This window comes from Patella vulgata, chromosome 4 (genome assembly GCF_932274485.2).
Source record: "Patella vulgata chromosome 4, xgPatVulg1.2, whole genome shotgun sequence".
Taxonomy (NCBI): Eukaryota; Metazoa; Mollusca; class Gastropoda; family Patellidae; genus Patella; species Patella vulgata.
Window position 1 is genome coordinate 36,457,366 of NC_065882.2, and position 18,731 is coordinate 36,476,096.

At 34.7% G+C, this 18,731-nt stretch overlaps 1 long non-coding RNA gene across 1 annotated transcript; it reads right to left on the reverse strand.

The window, feature by feature from the left end:
• Positions 1-1,391: 1,391 nt before the first annotated feature.
• LOC130012340 (uncharacterized) lies at positions 1,392-4,493 on the reverse strand. The gene is made up of 3 exons (XR_008787763.1): positions 2,978-4,493; positions 2,372-2,680; positions 1,392-2,040 (listed from the first exon to the last, which is right to left on the reverse strand). It is a non-coding gene; the product is annotated as an uncharacterized LOC130012340 (long non-coding RNA).
• Between the last annotated feature and the right edge of the window lie 14,238 nt (positions 4,494-18,731).

Below are 18,731 nucleotides of genomic sequence, written 5' to 3' on the forward strand. Positions count from 1 at the left end.
AAATCGAAACAAGCCAAAATCCCCAAATACATAGATTAATCCAACATCTATTTTTTTCAAAAGTATCGAGCAATCAAACTGATTATCAACTATACACTAAGTTTCATCACTCTCTATCAGATAGAATCAAAGTTATCTTGTCCCAAAGCATCGACCAAGGAAATTGCTTATCTCTGCTTAGCTTTAGCTCGATATGTTAATCATTGAACTCGGTCAAAACGAACATCTACATCAAGTTTAAACATTCTACCTCAATTAGAAGCAGAGTTGTTATGTTCGAAAATCTTGACCAATCAAAATGCTTATTGCTCCTTAGCCTAAGCAGACAATTCTCATCATCGAACTTAGTCAAGGTATTGATGTAATGAAACTATACACCAAGTTTCATCACTCTCACTTCATTAGAACTAAAGTTATCGTGTCCTAAAGCATCTACCAATCAAATTGCTTATCTCTACTTACCATAAGCAGAAAATGCTCATCTTCGCACTCTATCAAGGCATTGACCTAATAAACACCTACACCAAGTTTGAACATTCTAGCTCAATTAGAAGGAGAGTTATTGTGTTCCAAAGTCTCGGCCAATCAAATTGCTTATCGCTCTGCTTACCCTGAGCAGAAAATGCTCAATATCGAACTTAGTCAAGGTATTGATGTAATGAAACTCTACACCAAGTTTCATCACTCTCACTTAATTGGAACTAAAGTTATCGTGTCCCAAAGCATCAATCAATCAAATTGCTTATCTCTACTTACCCTAAGCAGAAAATGCTCATCTTCACACTCCGTTAAGGCATTGACCTAATAAACACCTACACCAAGTTTGAACATTTTAGCTTAATTAGAAAGAGAGTTATTATGTCCCAAAAAGTGTGACGGACAGACAGAGACAGACGAACACATTTTAATAGTCCCTTGCTTTCTTCGAAAGGCGGGGGACAAATATTGTTATTGTGTTCCAAAGTCTCGGCCAATCAAATTGCTTATCGCTCTGCTTACCCTGAGCAGAAAATGCTCATTATCGAACTTAGTCAAGGTATTGATGTAATGAAACTATACACCAAGTTTCATCACTCTCACTTAATTAGAACTAAAGTTAGGCCATGTTAAATTAATTCTGTGTTTCAGGTTTTAGGGTCTCCAGAATTCAATGAGGGAGGGAGGTCAACACAACACAGCTCCCAATTTTTAACACAACACACATTTTTTCGACACAACACAAACTCAGAATATAGCTGAATATACCCAATAGATCTCCAGGATTGTTTTTTAGGCAGATTCTATTATTACAAGATAATCCATCAGGTGTGGATGTCACATTCTATGTTGTAGAACTGCATTTTAAGGCCGCCCTGGAGGCACTCAAACTGGTCTATTGATATTATCATTGCAGTTCAGTGGCGCTGCCATCTACATCTAATGGATTGTTAATTTAACAATAATAACATAACTACTCTAATGTATGAATTTATATCATATACTTTTAATAAACTTGTACATGTATAAAGCTTTCACTTTTATTGGAACACACTTCTTGGTAGTGAAGATTACACAAGTTAACAAAAATTTACAAAAAAAATGTCTCACCTGGATTCTTTACCCCCCACACCCCATCAAAACTTCAAAAACACAACAAAACATTTAACACTAAACTGAAAAGTTTTAAAAACAATGGAATCAATGAAGCAATATTTCAAAGAGAAGTCCATACAGTTCATGAAACCACATTCGAAGTCTGTGAAACTACATACAGTTCATGAAATCAAAATCAAGTCAGTTTTTCTTCAGGCGTTTTGCACTACTAGTGCGAAATGCACCAGAAGTGGTGCAGTATTCACAGACTGGCCTGTTGTCCATCGTTGAGCCTCCAGTTATGTCTGCATCTGCACAAATTGCACAACAAAGTGGAAAATTTACCCGCCTACTGTAGTAGTGTTGACTTATCTCATTCTCACAAGTTATCTCTGCCTCAACGCCACAGAAGTCAAGGTCCAGACCTCCCCCATAGCTATACAGGGCATCTTCAATGGTCCTTTGGATCTGAAATAAAGAATTGGTTGATTTGAATTCATGTTCTTAAAAAAAGAGTAGAATAATTGACATCCCAGTCAAATTGTATTAAAACTATAGAAAAAGCATTGCAGTTCTGACCAGGGCCTTTAAACAGTATAATATAAAACCTGATCAAAATGTTCCTGCCCTTTTGAAATTTGAACTTGTGATTCATTCTACATCAAGTTTAGTTTTGTTATTGCAAACATGTATGAAATTGGCCTCAGAACATTTAGACTGATATCCCACTCTGTTGGAATAAGATTCCTGGCTAGAGAGAATGAATGAACGTTGTTTTATATCAAAGATGTACATGTACCTTGATGGCTTGATCTTTTGTCAACATCTTCATTGCATAGATCACCCTTGGCTTTCCACACATGAAGCAGTGGACATAATTTCTCGCCGTCTCTGCAGAGCATCTGTCGATTTTGCCAAAATCATCATCACCGTCATCGTCCCCACCACTTGATCCCTCATTCTCAACCATCTGGATGTCATCATCAGTACTGGCTTGAGGCTGCACACTTTCATCCACTCCTCCAGTACCATCTGGGTTCTCGTCAGCCTGCACTGGCCTGGCTTTAACTGTTTGCCCTGGGGTGGCGTTGGACTTCGTCTGGAATGACTAAAAAATATTCAGAATTAAAACAAAACCCTGGAAACTTTTAACCAAATGATAACCACAGCTAAATATGAATGTCAAGTCTCAATCATAAACAAATGAAATTCATTTTAGAGGAGGTTTTTTTATATCGTTTTCAATTTCTAGATGTGCACAAGTAATAGTTTTATACTATGTTTACCTCATGGATATCAACTCTTGAAAAGTAACAGATGCTAACACTGGTAATATGCTGACAATTTACTCTCCCCCCCCCCCTCCCACGACCACCAAAAAAGAAAAAAAATTGCTGGATCCTACCTTGCTGAACTTCTTTCTTTTCCTAATGTCCTTCTTAACTTTTGTGGTGTTAAGACTCGGGCGGTGTTCTTCTGAGGTGACTGTCCCACACAAATCAGAAAATGTCTTTTAATGCCCTTCACTTCCAGGGACAGGATCAGGTAGCCAGTAGACACTGAAGAAAACACCCTCAGGTAAACACTATAAGATTGGTATCGTTTAATATGGTTGTTTTAGCACTAATAACTATGCATACAGTTTAATTTCAAAACATCGTTTGATAATTGATAATAACGCTTGAAAATTACAAAAATCGTTTAATTAGTTCTATGGCTTAATTTAATGGTACAGCGTTTAATTTCTCCGAGAGGTGTTTAGAAATGGAGGATCCGTTTATTTATATAATGGGTTTATTTACTAGCCGAGCACTTTAATTTCCCGAGATGCGTAAATAAATTAACACCCGATGAATTTATCTACAGGGTTTAAATATTAGACGAAGCGTTTAATTTCTCGCAAGTCGTTTATCCGATCGTTTATTTTGATTACGGTTATTTATGTACGAAGTACGAATAAAAAAGGTGAATATAAAAAAAGTGCACACCCATAGATGCTCACCATACCGTGGTCATAGTATTATATGACTCCACCATTGACAAATACATCACAAATCGGTAAGTCACGTCCAATGTTATTATACCATTGGAAACCGGTAAAGCACATCCCAGGTATTGTATTTTCTTTAAATCACAAATGAATGAACATAGCCTTTCACCTGTACACGTCGCTAGAAGACACGTGACACTGTGATAATCTCGTGAGACTTTTTCACTGGCGCCAAATAGTCGATCTCTATACAAGCTGTCGCTCATTTTCAGACAAAGCTATAGGAATGGCTTCAAACCGTATCAAAAGGGGTGCAGGCTGTTTCGTACTTAGTTCATTCGTACCTCATTTCGTACCTCAAATTGATTCTTAACTTTTCCTATGTTGTTGAAATCAGTTGAAAGAAATTGAATATGACAAACTAGAATTAGAATATGCACGAGATTTGTACCTCAAATTGATTAGTTCTTTTTCGTAAATCCAACGGCTGCGCTAAATTTATAAATACACACATGAGTTGTACCTCAAATTGATTCGTACCTTTTCCTATATGTTGTTGAAATAAATTGAAAGAAATTAAAATAAATCTATATGTTGTTGAAAGAAATTGAAATAATAAACAATAACCTGGTGTTGATTATCGGACCCATTCTGCTCAGTGAGTTGTGATTATTGACGACAATTGATTGGTGATTGTTAAAGCAGTTTAAAAAACGATTGAGAAAGTATATAATCCGGTGTTGATTATTGAATCCATTCTGCTGAATTAGTTGTGATTGTGATAATTGATTGGTGGTTGTTAAAGCGGTTAAAAATTGAATATACTAAAAATTCCGAAATGCGACACGTAATGTATTATTCATAACATAATAAACCTTAAATCAATTTAACTCACTGTAAGATGGAACTGCGTGTTTTCTGATATGGTTGGGTTATTTGAGCCTAAAAATAGAACACAGCAAGTCTCCAAAAGGTGCCTACATGTGAAGATGGGCGTACCTGTTTCTTTGATCTGTTATATCATGGACCGTATTACGGTTACACCACAGGGTAATTCTGTTTTTCATACCCAATTGCATGAAAATGGCTTTCGATCGTAACCGATGTAAATTTAGTGAAATGCTGAAGCAATTTTAGTTTAAATATATCCTTTGTGTGTGAATTACTACTATTGGGCAGGCTGTGTAATATCAATATGGAAATTTCTAATTTTTTTTTTTCAATCCATACGATTCCTTTTTTGTTATTAAATCATCGTAGGTAATGCTTATTCGGCAGCCATTTCTATAAATGTAGCGCAGCCGTTGGATTTGATCAAATCGTTTAATTATATTTCACCTTTATTTCAATTTCTTTAAAAACATTTAGGAAAACAAACTAATCTCGTGCATATTCTAATTAAGGCTCGGCAGCCACTTTTATAAATTTAGCCTAACCGTTGGATTTGATCAAATCGTTTCACCTTTCAACATAGGAAAAAATACGAATCAATTTGAAGTACGAAGTGAAGTACGAAACGGCTCATGTGAGGTACGAATGAACTAAGTACGAAAGGTATAGTTCCTTTCCCTACAATGAACCTCTATAAATGTCTGCAAGTCTTTGTATTTCTTCATATGTATCATTTGCAACTCATTCTGTTTAAGATTTGGATCAATCAGCAAAGCCTTCTCCCAAAGCCATTCAATGTCTGCTTTCGACACAGCATCATGTGTCTTAACAGGTCTTTCGGTGTATTCAAGCCGTTGAAACACTTCATTCAAAAGATCAACACATGGCTTTGTGCTCTGCAGAATTTTCTCCTGCATGCCAGGATTTTGCTCAGCGCATTTTCTGATATCAGACATACTGTTGGCCTTTGACAACAATTTTTCACTTTTTTCATCTAGTTTATCTCTCATTAGACTAATAAACTGAAGACCCAGATTCAAGGTAGACATACACCTCTCAACTGGATTTCTATAAGACTGGTGAGGCGCTGTACGGATTGCTATCAAACATGTAAGGTCTAGAGCCACAAAGAGAGCAATAAGAGATACTTTGACAGATAGATACGTTAACTTACACTACAGTGCTGGAGTTTGGGACTATAATCGCCGAACACCGCGGAAAAACACTCTATTTCACGGTGGAATCTTGGAGAATCGCTAGCGAAACGGCAACTAGCCAAATCACCGCGAAATAGGGTGTTTCCCGGTGAATTATGGTGTTTCGCGGTGAAACACGGTGAATCGAGACGTTTTGGGGATGAAAGCATCTGAATAGCCCCCAAAAATGAAAATACTAGATTTTCAGCGTCCCATTATATATTGCCTAACCAGCAAATTTTTACCACTTAGATGTCATAGATCGTCCATTGTTCGGGCTATCCAATGACACTTTAGTTGTTTTGATTCGGTGAAAGATCCATTTGACAGTTTTTAAAAGAAAGGAAAATTAGAAGATATTTAACGATATTTAGCAAATAATCGGTAGTCTGATGCCAATGTTTTATCTCCCTTATACCGTTAGGGAGACTTTTTATACGCCCACATTTTCATGTGGACGTATATTGTCGTCGCCCCTGTCCGTCCCATCGTCCGTCCGGACGTCCACAATTTGTTTGTGGACACTCTACAGGTCACAATTCTTATCCGATTTTGACGAAACTTGAAATATAGGTTTATCTCCAAAAGATCTTGGTTCCTTTCGATATTGGCATGTATTGGATCGAAACTTCATGGATTATGGCCCCTGTTTGTACGAAAAATCACGTTTTTACCTTGTGGACACTATAGAGTTCACAATTTTTATCCGATTTTGTTGAAACTTGAAATCTAAGTTGATAATCCAAAGATCTCGGTGCCTTTTGATATTCGCGTATATCAGACCGTAACTTCCTGAATTATGACCCCTGATTGTACGAAAAATCACATTTTTAGCTTGTGGACCCTATAGAGGTCATAATTTTTATCCGATTTAAAAAAATGTATTATTATATCACCGTTACACCCTAAGGGTGGCTGAGTTCGAATTTCGTGAGAATCGGCCCAAAATTGACAGACAAAATGGCTGCCGTTCGTTCTCAAATAGCGTAAAAATATGGTATATCAAGGTTGTAGACAAGGCGACCCTACTCCTTGTCACGTACAACCGGGGATTCGAAACCACGCCAGTCGACTCAATGACAAGACTTTATGATACAGCGCGCGCACCCTAACCATTCAGCCACCCAACCCCCCTACCTTAGGTGGAAGTGGACGTAAAACTCCAGAAACGAACGAACGAACGTACTAATGTCATACCAAACCCATAGAGTGGGATTGTGGAGTAAGGGGAGGTCACGATAAGACGGTCCCTGGCACCTAAACACTAATCCCACAACGAAGACATCTACCAATCCAGAAGCAGAAGAAAACATCTACCAAACGATATGTTTTTTATTAAATAAAGGGAAGAACTTCCCACAAAACCCAATCCATGGCCTAAGGCCGAAAACGGAAAGATTGCAAAATCATATTCTAAAAACAGGAAGCAGCTTCGGCTCTCCTATTTCTTGTCTGCGATATCTCTTATGTGGAAGCAGACGTTAAACACCAGGATACTACTACATACTACTACTAAATGTCATTGTGCTTGATAACGATAAGAGAATACATATCGAAACGTTGTGCTTGTGTATAATAAACCAGTGATTGTTGTCCCATATAACTGTGTCAATTTTTGTATGTTAAACTTGTTTTGTAATATAAGCAGTTGCCTAGAAATGGGCAATTTTGCATAAGTCACGGTTTTCGTTATTTTGCCTTTAAAATAGTCATTAATTATTGGATTTTCAAAAAAGTGACGCCATTTGATTCAAAAAGCAAGTATGCGTCATATCAAATTGATTACAATTTAAAATTGACACCGGAAGTGACGGCATTTTGTCAAAAACTGCATTTTTAACATTTAAAATCAATATTTTTTTCAACCAAGTATTATTTAATATGTATTAATATTTTTAACTTTTGGTTTAAATTAACATATTAATAAATAGATATAGATATCATAAAATTGTTTCTAACTTGTTCGGTTGCAGAGAAATGGGCGGTTTTCTACAAGTCACCTTTGAAGGTTTTTGGTCCATAAAAGTGTCAATTATTATTCGATTTTCATCACCATGTGATGCCCAATGCCATAGACGATGTTATAAAACTAATTTAACATTTTTAGTATCACCCGAAGTAATGTCATTTTGGCAAAAACTGTATTTTTAGCCTTCAAAACAGATATTTTATTCAAATGAATCTGATTTGTAATGTTTTTAAGATTATGATATTTGATTCCAATCAACATTTTTATTATCACCGGAAGTAATGTAATTTTGTCAGGATCACTGACATGTAACAAATGTATAAAATGAATTGATTGCTAGATTTGGTTGATTCTGCGTCCATTTTATTTCATGTGTGCAATGCTTATGTGGAAACCTGTTTAACGGTTTCATTGGTACCGGAAGTGACATAAGTTCAAGGGTAATGTGGCACCGGTGAAACCCGTCATTACTGCTTCGCAGTTCTAGTTGAAATACATGTTCGCTTCCTCGGCCACATATTCATCTGTCTATAAATAAATATTGAAATCACGCGCCTCACACAAAACCTAAACATATGAGTCGTCGTCCTTGGATTTTATATCTTCTGTAAAATTGCTAGGGTCTTCGTGTGGAACAACTGGTTCAATAATTTTGGTAAATGTGATGTCCGCTATATCAATTTCATCAGCTAGTATTACTATCTCTGGGTGAGCCGGATTTACACCATTATCTTGTGTTACCAAATGGGATGTATTTTCACATTTTTCTTTCTGGGGATAACAACATCATCAATATCACTGCACCTGTTATCGATCGAATCTGAGAACACCATCAATGTTATTTTGTAATTTGAAATATCCGTTGTGTTTTTAAACACTATGTCAGGCCTACGAGGCTTCTGTGACAGAGACGAACGGTTATCTCTAATAATTTAAAAAAAAAAATCAACTAGGTTCTGATGGAATGGGAATAACCCACAGGTCTTAAAACCATTTGATATTGCTTCTCTAGGGACTGATTTCGTGGACAGGTATTATATAGGAGCAAATGTCGACCAGGATAGTGATTTTCATAAGTTGTCTGATTGCATATGCCAATTCCTTACATATTTCTTTTTTCCATTGAACTTTTAGAGGCCAAAATACCAAAATATCAGCAGGTTGTAAAATGGGAAATTTCAAATAATATAAGATGGGAGCTACAAAAATTACTAAGATGATATGTCAAGTGTGTTTTATGTCGATCAACTACAAGTAACACTGGAAGTGGTACTGCATTCGCGGAGAGCTGAGGATGGCAAACATTAGCCACATATTCATAAAGATAGGTTGCCAGGCAACGAAACATATGCTCACAGCAGCTAAATTATCCGGGCAGTCAACAAGAGTTGTCGCATATGTTTACTTTTGTCGGTAATGAAACATTTATAATACTACACTAAAATCTGATTAAGACTATTAAGACTAACAACTGATTAAGTAATTATCAGAAAATCATTAGAATTTGTTTGGTCCATGCTAACGTTTCGTATACAAAACATTTAATATCATCAATATACTTGTTCGTCTTAAGACCTTTAACTCTGTGTATCAATCTAAAGTCAATAGAAAAGATTATATATAGGCGTAAACCAGTAATGGGATTTCAAAATTTTTCTTGTCAGAAATTTTACCGAAAATATAGGGGCATAACTCTTATCATTATTTAAGCAGACGGATTCATACCACAATTAAAAATCTTGTGTCAACAAAATATTCAAATCCCGTACGTAATAAAAAAATAGGTGAACCTTGCGATTTTTCATATTTAATTCCCGTACGATATTCAAATTTATGTCAGTAACATTCCTACAAAAATTAAACATTTTCATAATACACCCAATGAAAGCTTGCCAATCCTGCTTCGATATCAAATTCAGAACAGTAACATTCCTTCAAAATTATGTGTCTTTGTTTATAAGGCAGCAAATGAATGCAGAAGTTCCGAAATAAGAATAGTTTGTGATGTCAGAACATCGTTTTCTTCTTTATAAAATGTCGCGCGCAATAAAAATAGGAACACCTAACTATTTTTCAGATTTAATTCCTGTATGGTATTGAAATCTATGTCAGTAATATTCCTACAAAATCATGTGTTTTCGTAATACAATAGAATGAAAGCTTGCTGATCCATACCTGCTTCAAGCTCATGCCAGTAATATTCCTCCAAAATTACATGTCTTGGTTTATACGGCAGCCAATGAAATAAAGGCGTTCGAAATAATAATACTTGTGGTGATGTCAAAATGACAATTTCTTCTTCATAAATTGGTATTTTAAAACAACATTGATAGTTAAATCACTTGTAAAAAGGCGGAGTTAACTTCAGCGTATGGCGTACGTGCCTCATAGCACATAGCTTTAAAAGCACTGCCTTTTTTATATGGTACATGTAAGTGATTTTTGTGCAGCAATCGAGATCGCAGGAAAACACCACTGTGAATGAGAATTTCTATGTGGAGTCTCACAAAATGACTGTCCATTGATATGTGGTGTTATATACTCTAACGGTATGTGACATCTATGACTAGTTTATCCATGCTGTCGGTTGGTACATGCTGTGATTTAAATGTCTGACAATAGAGAAACCATGAGGTAAACCCTCAAGATTAAAATTATAATCATTTTTATTGGATTGATGAATAGTCCGACAAAGGGGAACTAATGACTTCTGTTTAAGATTAGACTTATACGGGTGAAATCCCATCACTGATACACAGTGTTACATGTCACGGATTATAATCAAACTGCTGTTCAAGTTAGCATGCTCATAAAAGAGAAATGGCATCTATTAACCGGATCAGACATGTGCCGTTCCATCTCAAACATCAAACCAATCACGGCATTTAGGAGGAATCCTAATTTGAAGGATACGCTGATGAAAGCAAGATTCATCTATCCACCACGGGACCCGCAAACCAGCAGAGTCACGTTTCAAAATCTATTCGAAAAATGTATCAAGAAGGACTGTGATATCTGCTACGAATTAGACCAAAATAACTACTTTATTAGTGGTAAAACTGGCAAGAAATATTCCTGCCGCACGGGCTATAATAAGTAGAAATATAGTCTACCTATTAACAGGCTCCTCCAAAAAACAATACGTACGTAGGAGAAAGCAAACGTGTCTATGCAGCTATTAGACACAACAGGCCAAAGCCGGTCGCCCTACACTTCAACTTAGATAGACATACAAGTAGAAATGTTATGATTAAAATTATGGAGCTTTTTAAGACTGACCCAGATAACGGCAAAAACGATGCCGTAAGGAAAGCCAATGAATTCAAATGGATTCACACTTTAAGAACATTCGCACCGGATGGCATTAACGATAAGATGTAGTCCCGAGGGGTCCCCCACTTTATTGTTTACTATTTGAGAACGAACGGCAGCCATTTTGTCTGTCAATTTTGGGCCGATTTTCACGATATTCTAACTCAGCCGTCCTTAGGGTGTAACGGTGATATAATAATACGGTTTTTTTAAATCGGATAAAAATTATGACCTCTATAGGTCCACAAGCTAAAAACGCGATTTTTTGTACAATCAGGGGCCATAATTCAGGAAGTTACGGTCCGATATGCGCGAATATCGAAAGGAACCGAGATCTTTGGGTTATAAACTTACATTTCAAGTTTCAACAAAATTGGATAAAAATTGTGACCTCTATAGGGTCCACAACCATGATATACCATATTTTTACGCTATTTGAGAACGAACGGCGGTCATTTTGTCTGTCAATTTTGGGTTGATTTTCACGAAATTCGAACTCGGTCATCCTTAGGGTGTAACGAAATTCGAACTCAGTTGTCCCTGGGGTTTAACGGTGATATAATAATACGGTTTTTTAAATCGGATAACAATTATGACCTCTATAGGGTCCACAAGCTAAAAACGCTTACATGTCTTGGTTTATACGGCAGCAAATAAAAGAAAGGTGTTCGAAATGATAATACTTGTGGTGATGCCAAAACAACATTTTCTTCTTCATAAATCAGTATTTTGCAATTCCATTGATAGTTAAATCACTCGTAAAAAGGCACAGCTAACTTCAGCGTATGGCGTACGTGACTCATAACACATAGCTTCATAGTAAGCAGGGTCATTATCAAAATTGGTAGAAATTGGAAATCACAAAAGACCAAATTTAAAATATGGTTAATTGTTTATTTTTCATATTTATTTGATAAAGTATAGTTCGAAGTGTTAGTTCTAAATAAATTTATAACAAGTTTACATAATAAAAATTTTTTGTCGGCTATTTTCGGTCACCGGTTGGAAATATGAAATTTCCCGTAACGATTTCTAATTTTGTTGAAAATAGGTAAATATTACATAAAACCAATTTTTTAAAGCATAATATTTCAAGTGATTTGTCATTCAAGCAAACTAAGCCTTGTTTTCCTCAATTTGCCTATTTTTTTTCCAATGAAAGTAGGCCTACGTTTAGTTACCTCATTTATACTAAGATAAGTTATTATGCATTATTTTCTAATTTAAATCTCTGTGTTTAATCAGACAATAATTTTGTTATACTCTGTAGGGAAGCATCAATGAATCCATGAAGATAAGTAGAAAAACTGAAGATATGGGCTTGCTATCAGTTTTACTGACTGTTTATTTGCAGTGTTACGGGAAGGACTATCATGTTACAGTAAAGACACAATTGTTACAGGGTTGACATATAAGGTATCTTTTCGGAAAAGAAAGCTGGAAATATTCTGTCAAGAAATATATTTCCACAAATTAAGTCACATGAGGACCGACTGACACTAGCATCAAATTGTCAGATGAACGTGATATCACATTTATGTTAATTGAGGGGTGTTACTGGAGTGACTTTACAGGAAAGACACGTGGTCCATAATCAAAATTAATCGTTGATATTTTCAAATTGAAACAACATAATGTAATTCTTTAAACACAATTTTATTAACTCGAAGTTACAATTTATAGAACTTAAATAAAACATAACATGCTAAACTATAACATCGTTGAAAGTAGCAGAATATATCGCACTTTAAAGATGCTAAATCGCTAATATTTGGGACCTAGAAATTGACCTAACTGGGTCGCAATGCATATAATAATGTAATCTGATTGTATATAAACTGATTTACATTCAATTTGTTCCGTTTTGACTCTAATTTCAGTTATGTCAAGCGAAATACGGCATAAGTCTTAACCGAATAGCAATTTCTAGCGTCTGGTTATTCCAGTCTATTGCGCATGCTCTCCAGATAAGACATGGCGTTACCGTTTGACATGAGTTGTGGAATGTCTAGCATCGTTCTTTCTGGTCACTTGTTACAAATGACACTGAAACAGACTATGGTACACGATTCGTGTACCACTGATAAAATGTTTATTTTGTCTTAAATATTGGATATCAGAAACCTACCTTTTCCTGGTAAGATCACAACATCAATGTTGATTTGAATTGACAAATAATTCGTATTTTCAACGTGCAAGACTTTAGATGATATTGAGTTAGAGACTTAGCTACTTTAAATTGATAATATAGGCCTAACAAATGATGAACTTTAAAATAAAAGTAAAGGTCAACATGAGGAAATTTTGTAGGGGACTTCTCGTTATGATATAACTAAAGATTTATGAAGACTTTTCAGAAACAGTGCAAAAGGTGAAAGGTTTTGAGTTTTGTCCAATAAAGTGCACTCTAGTTTGTAGAGAGAGCTGGTTTTTTTTGAAGCACCAAAGTGCATGCTATGGATTTCAGAGCTCAGCTTACATACGTAATTTTCGGAAAAGTCGACCTGTAGTAGACATTCATTTTTTCCAAGAGATTCCTTTTTCTTTTTGTAATAATCAAATTGTTTTTTAATAGTGAACATATGTTTCCGATATCTATCTAATTGTTCTATAAACTGGGATATAGACTCTTTAACTTTCTCCTTCACTGTTATTTTAACTTCTTTGATTTCTTCCTTCTTTCCAACTTTGATTTCTTCCCTCTTTCCAACTTTGATTTTCCTCTTTTCAATTTTATTTTGCCATTCACACCATTCCACTTCATCCAATTGACTCTCCACCCTTTCTAGTTTAATATTTTCACATTCAACACATTTCTCATGCATACACATCAGATTATTGGTATCACAAACAATGCTTTCAACCAGTTTATCAGAATCTATGTTGCTAATGTTATGTAATGCAGCTACCAGAAAATCAGTATTCTCACACAGTTTACACATGCAGGTATTTCGGTCTGCATTAGTGGGGGGACAAACCCAGAATGGACGTAAGTGGCAAAAGGTAGTGAAACTAAGTTTGTTACTTGTCTCTGAAATGTTTTTTAAATATGTATTATGTAGATTGTCGGATAAAATTCTACGCTGTTTTTTTATGTTTATTTTTGGTCAAGGTTTGCTTCAAACCAGTTGTTATTCTAGAAACATCATCTCTTTCGAAAAATGCTTTTGGGAAAAGCTAGTCTTGTATTTCAAACTTGGCCTTGTATTTACTCCACATAATTTCAATGCTACACATCTTAATTTGTACTTCTTTAGGATTGATCCGGAATGTAGTTGAGACACCTGTCTTTTAAAGTTATTTTTCTGAAGTTTGTATGAGTTTTTAATTTGACTTATTAGAGCATCATGAAAGAGCAATGTCCGCTTCACAGTTTTCTTAGAAATGTGACGTAGCAGTTTCCTTGTTGTTGTCCTTGGTGAGTCTTTACTGTTCTTATCTTTGTTTTGTTCTCTCAACCGAATTAACTTCTTTTTGTACTTTTCGCATATTTTCTTTTGTTTCAAATCTTCAAGTCTTAATTTTTCATTATCTCTGTAGCATTTTGATTGTTGTCTTTTTTCCCGTTTTGATTATCTCACTGATTGTTCAAGGTTTTCAGTAGGTGAATTAATGTAGTGTAATGATAACGTTTGACAGTTTCTTCTGATTTGTTCTCTCTTTAAAATTGTTTTGCGTTTTTCTGATGGCACGTTGCTCTCTCAAGGACATATCCTTCACACATTTTTTCATCTTTAATAACTTGTCCTTCTTATATCTTTCACGTTCATATTGCAGATACTCTTCTCTTTTAAAACAATTTCTGTCTCTGTTCTGTCTGAATTTTCTTTGCCTTTCAGCATTTGATAAAGCCATATCTCTGAAACAAAATGTGAACTTTTAATATAAAAAGACACAATTTCTATAGTTGAAAATGGTTTGAAATTAATTAAAATGAACAACAGATAATGTATGTTCAAACTCATATGTTGAATATGACAAGAAAGAATCAAGTTCCTTACAGTAACCATTACTTGTCCTTACTGTAACAAAGTCAGATACATGTACTTGTATATTATGGAACAATAATTGTGTAATTGTTGCTGTAGGATACTTGATATAGTATGATTTATCACTGTAGTAATTATCAACTATCTAAAACAATAGCGAAAGCCAATTTAAGAATTTATATCATCAAATGTCAATCCTATAACGAAATGTGTCTATCCAGTAACAAAATGAGCCGTTACAGGATGGAATGTTACAGTACAGACATTACAGACACTAATTTCATGATTAAACAATAAATTCTCCCAAGATGGTGTTAATTGCTTTCATCAAGGCAAGGTCACTCAAATTTACATTTGCTGACAACATTAATTTTTTTACCTTAAATATATAAAGTCGTCAAAACGTTGTTACAGGAAAGATGCTTTTAAAAATTACTCATAGATTTTACTTACCAATTTCTGTTTTTTTCTGGAAAATATTAGATTTAGGCAGATCCACTGTTTATTGTCTTTTAATCCAGAAGGCGGGAAAACAAGACAGGAAATTACATCATTTATCAACAAAGGGATCCTTTATTATTTCATAATTTAATACTCTGTTACAGGATTGACACAATTTCTAGGGACAGAAATTTTTTTGAAAACAAAGTTGAATTAAATTTATTTGCAACCATTACACAAATATGTACCCTTTTTTAACCAGGAGTTTACATTTATATCAATTCATTCAAGATGTTTTTGTTAAAAATATTGCACGAATAATATGTGAAATTTACAAAAAGAAAACACCTAAATTTTCACAAAGTGCAAAGGGACATCAGATTTTGGCATTTTTTGAGCACTGAATCAAATATTTTGGGAATATTTTTATGTGTCTATTATTTTTTCTATTTTAATATAATCAAATACATTATGATGTATTTAGTGAATGTTTAAAACTGCACTTTTTTCCATTAGTTTTAAAAAAAATGCAGAAAGACAGGAATTTCTACCGATTTTGATAATGACCCAGTAAGCACTGCCTCCTATGTTAGGCAATTTTCGTGCGGCAATCCAGATTACGGAAAAGTGCCACTGTGGATGAGAATTTCTATAGGAGTCTTAAAAGACGTAAAAGATATCGCAGACAAAATGACTGTCCATTGATTTAGGGTGTTTTATCACCCAATAATACATTCTACAGCAGATATCTCTTGTGTAATAAAATTTCATAATCTAATGCGACATCTCCCAAGGAAATATCGCTTTACATGAATTTTCAAAGAACAGTTCACTTTTTTATTAACAGTAACTTCTTTTATTAAAAGGAACTATTTTTATTCAATTGACCTTGATGGAAACACTGGGTCAATATAAAGGACTAATGTAATCAGGTTCAGTAAAAGTGAAATCTATAGCAAAGAATTATATTTATTTATTTGTGCATGTAAGAAGGGATTGTGTGATAAATAAAATCTCATACTCATATTTTTTGATATCAACTTTTTCTCTCTCTTTCATATTTGTATTGAATTGTTTAAAACTTCATATTCAAAGCTAAAATAACCCATTCTTATTATAATGACCATAAAATCATATATCAGTCAATACTTATAACATATGACTTTAATACTATATGAAACCCAAATAGTTAATTATTCATGGTTAGATAATATTGGAAGTATTCAAAATATGAGGAGTTCAAAATGTACGTCCGTTACCGTGGAATTCCCCCTCTGATTGTACGGAAAATCGTGTTTTTAGCTTGTGGACCCTATAGAGGTCACAATTTTTATCCGATTATGTTGGAATTTAAAATTTAAGTTTATAACCCAAAGATCTTGGTTCCTATCGATATTTGCGCATATCAGACTGTAACTTCCAGAATTATGGCCCCTGATCGTAAGAAAAATAATGTTTTTTAGCTTGTGGACCCTATGGAAGTCACAATGTTATTCCGATTTAAAAAAACGTTTGAATATATCACCATTACACCTTAATAACAGTTGAGTGTATTTCTTGAAAATCGGACCAAAACTGCCAGACAAAATGGCCACCCCTTGTACACCAATAGTGTAAAAATATGGTATATCAAGGTTGTGGACTCTCTAGAGGTCACAATTTTGATCCAATTTTGATGAAACTTGAAATGCATGTTTATAACCCAAACATCTTGGTTGCTTTCGATATCTGATTGTACCTTCCTGCATTATGGCCCTTGATGTTACGAAAAATCGCTTTTTGTTTAGCTTGTTCTCTATCCATCTCTTGAAAAATGTGGCCGTATCCTGCCTGGCAGCCGCTGGTCGTAATAATTGAATGAAAGCTTGCCGATCCTGCTTCGACATCAAATTCACAACTGTAATATTACGTGTCTGCGTTTATACGGCACCAAATGAATGCAGAATTTCCGAAATATGAATACATGTAGCCAGAAGTCACTGTCAACCTTGCTGAACACATGTACATTAACACGTATCAGTCGGATAATACCTTGATGGCCTTTTCATTTTGGCACCAAAAAGTCGGAGTCAATGCAAACTTTCAGTCAAGATTCCTAATTAATTACGTGAAATCACACATGCCATCAAAAGGAATTGATAATTGACTAAAATAGAAGCTCATTTAACAACAAATTGTTACCATGTCGTATTCTTGTAGACAATACTTTTATTCTGAATTGTCAGTAAGTAATCATTATCCAAAATAGTTGACCTCATTATTAAAGAACAATTACAATTGGGACTTGACCAATCTGGATTTTCACACAAAATAGGTGCCGTTATCATGGCTAAATTACGAACGGGCTACGATGAATAACACACCCCCAACCCCTACAATATACATCATGTATTACCAGTAGGTTACAAGGGATTCTGTTAATTTTATTTACGATAAAACTCGGGATTTAAAAAATGTGGATATAACTTATAACAGATAATTCAATTTTTGAATCGGTACAGACTTAAAGGTTTGCTATGCACCATGTAAAAAAAAACCCAATCATCATATTCGCAGTTGACATATTCGTTGAACCGGTGGTGATATTTTTTTTTAATTTGGCACAAAACTCATCCCTTATATCGCACCATGCCCCTTTAACTAATGCATGCTTTTTTGTTAGGCAATTTCCTTTGTACTCTTTGATGTGACTAATTGTCGCCTCAGTTACTATTGATAATCTAAATTCTGTCCGGACAAGATTCCATTCATAAGAACTTGTTGTTAGGTGTTTTATTGAAAGCATCTTCGATATGTTCACGGAAAAAATGAAAATTAAGATTTGTTTCTGTGATAGTTATTGGAAACCGGTAAGCAGTTTGTGCGTTGTATTTATAAGTTCAAGTATTACGGACATTTTAGGAAATGAATGCAATACATTGGTACACTTTAGTTATTTTTCAAAACGCAATTTGAAAAGAGTATTAAGAATATATGAATTACCGGTGAACTAAAACGAATAATATACTTGTGATATTGTTCCATTAAATATTTGTTTCTTTCTAATAACCTTGTGACAATATGGACTAAATTACTCTGACTATTTAGAATCACTGTGGATCATAATCCGCAGCGAATTTTATGTTTCCACCGACTATAATCCGCCCTGAATTTTTTATTTTCGCTGACTTTTTTCCTCCCAGAACCTCTCTAATTACGCAGAGTGTATATGAGAAAAATGCCGAGATTTTTGAGCAGATACAATGCCCACAAGGACTAATTTCATACTTCCGCTTGAACAGTACTGTAATTAACACATCAGGTAAAGACACTAACACATCTAGTACTTAGAATAAGGCTATTTTTCTATTTTCTGGAGCTGTCAAGCCAGC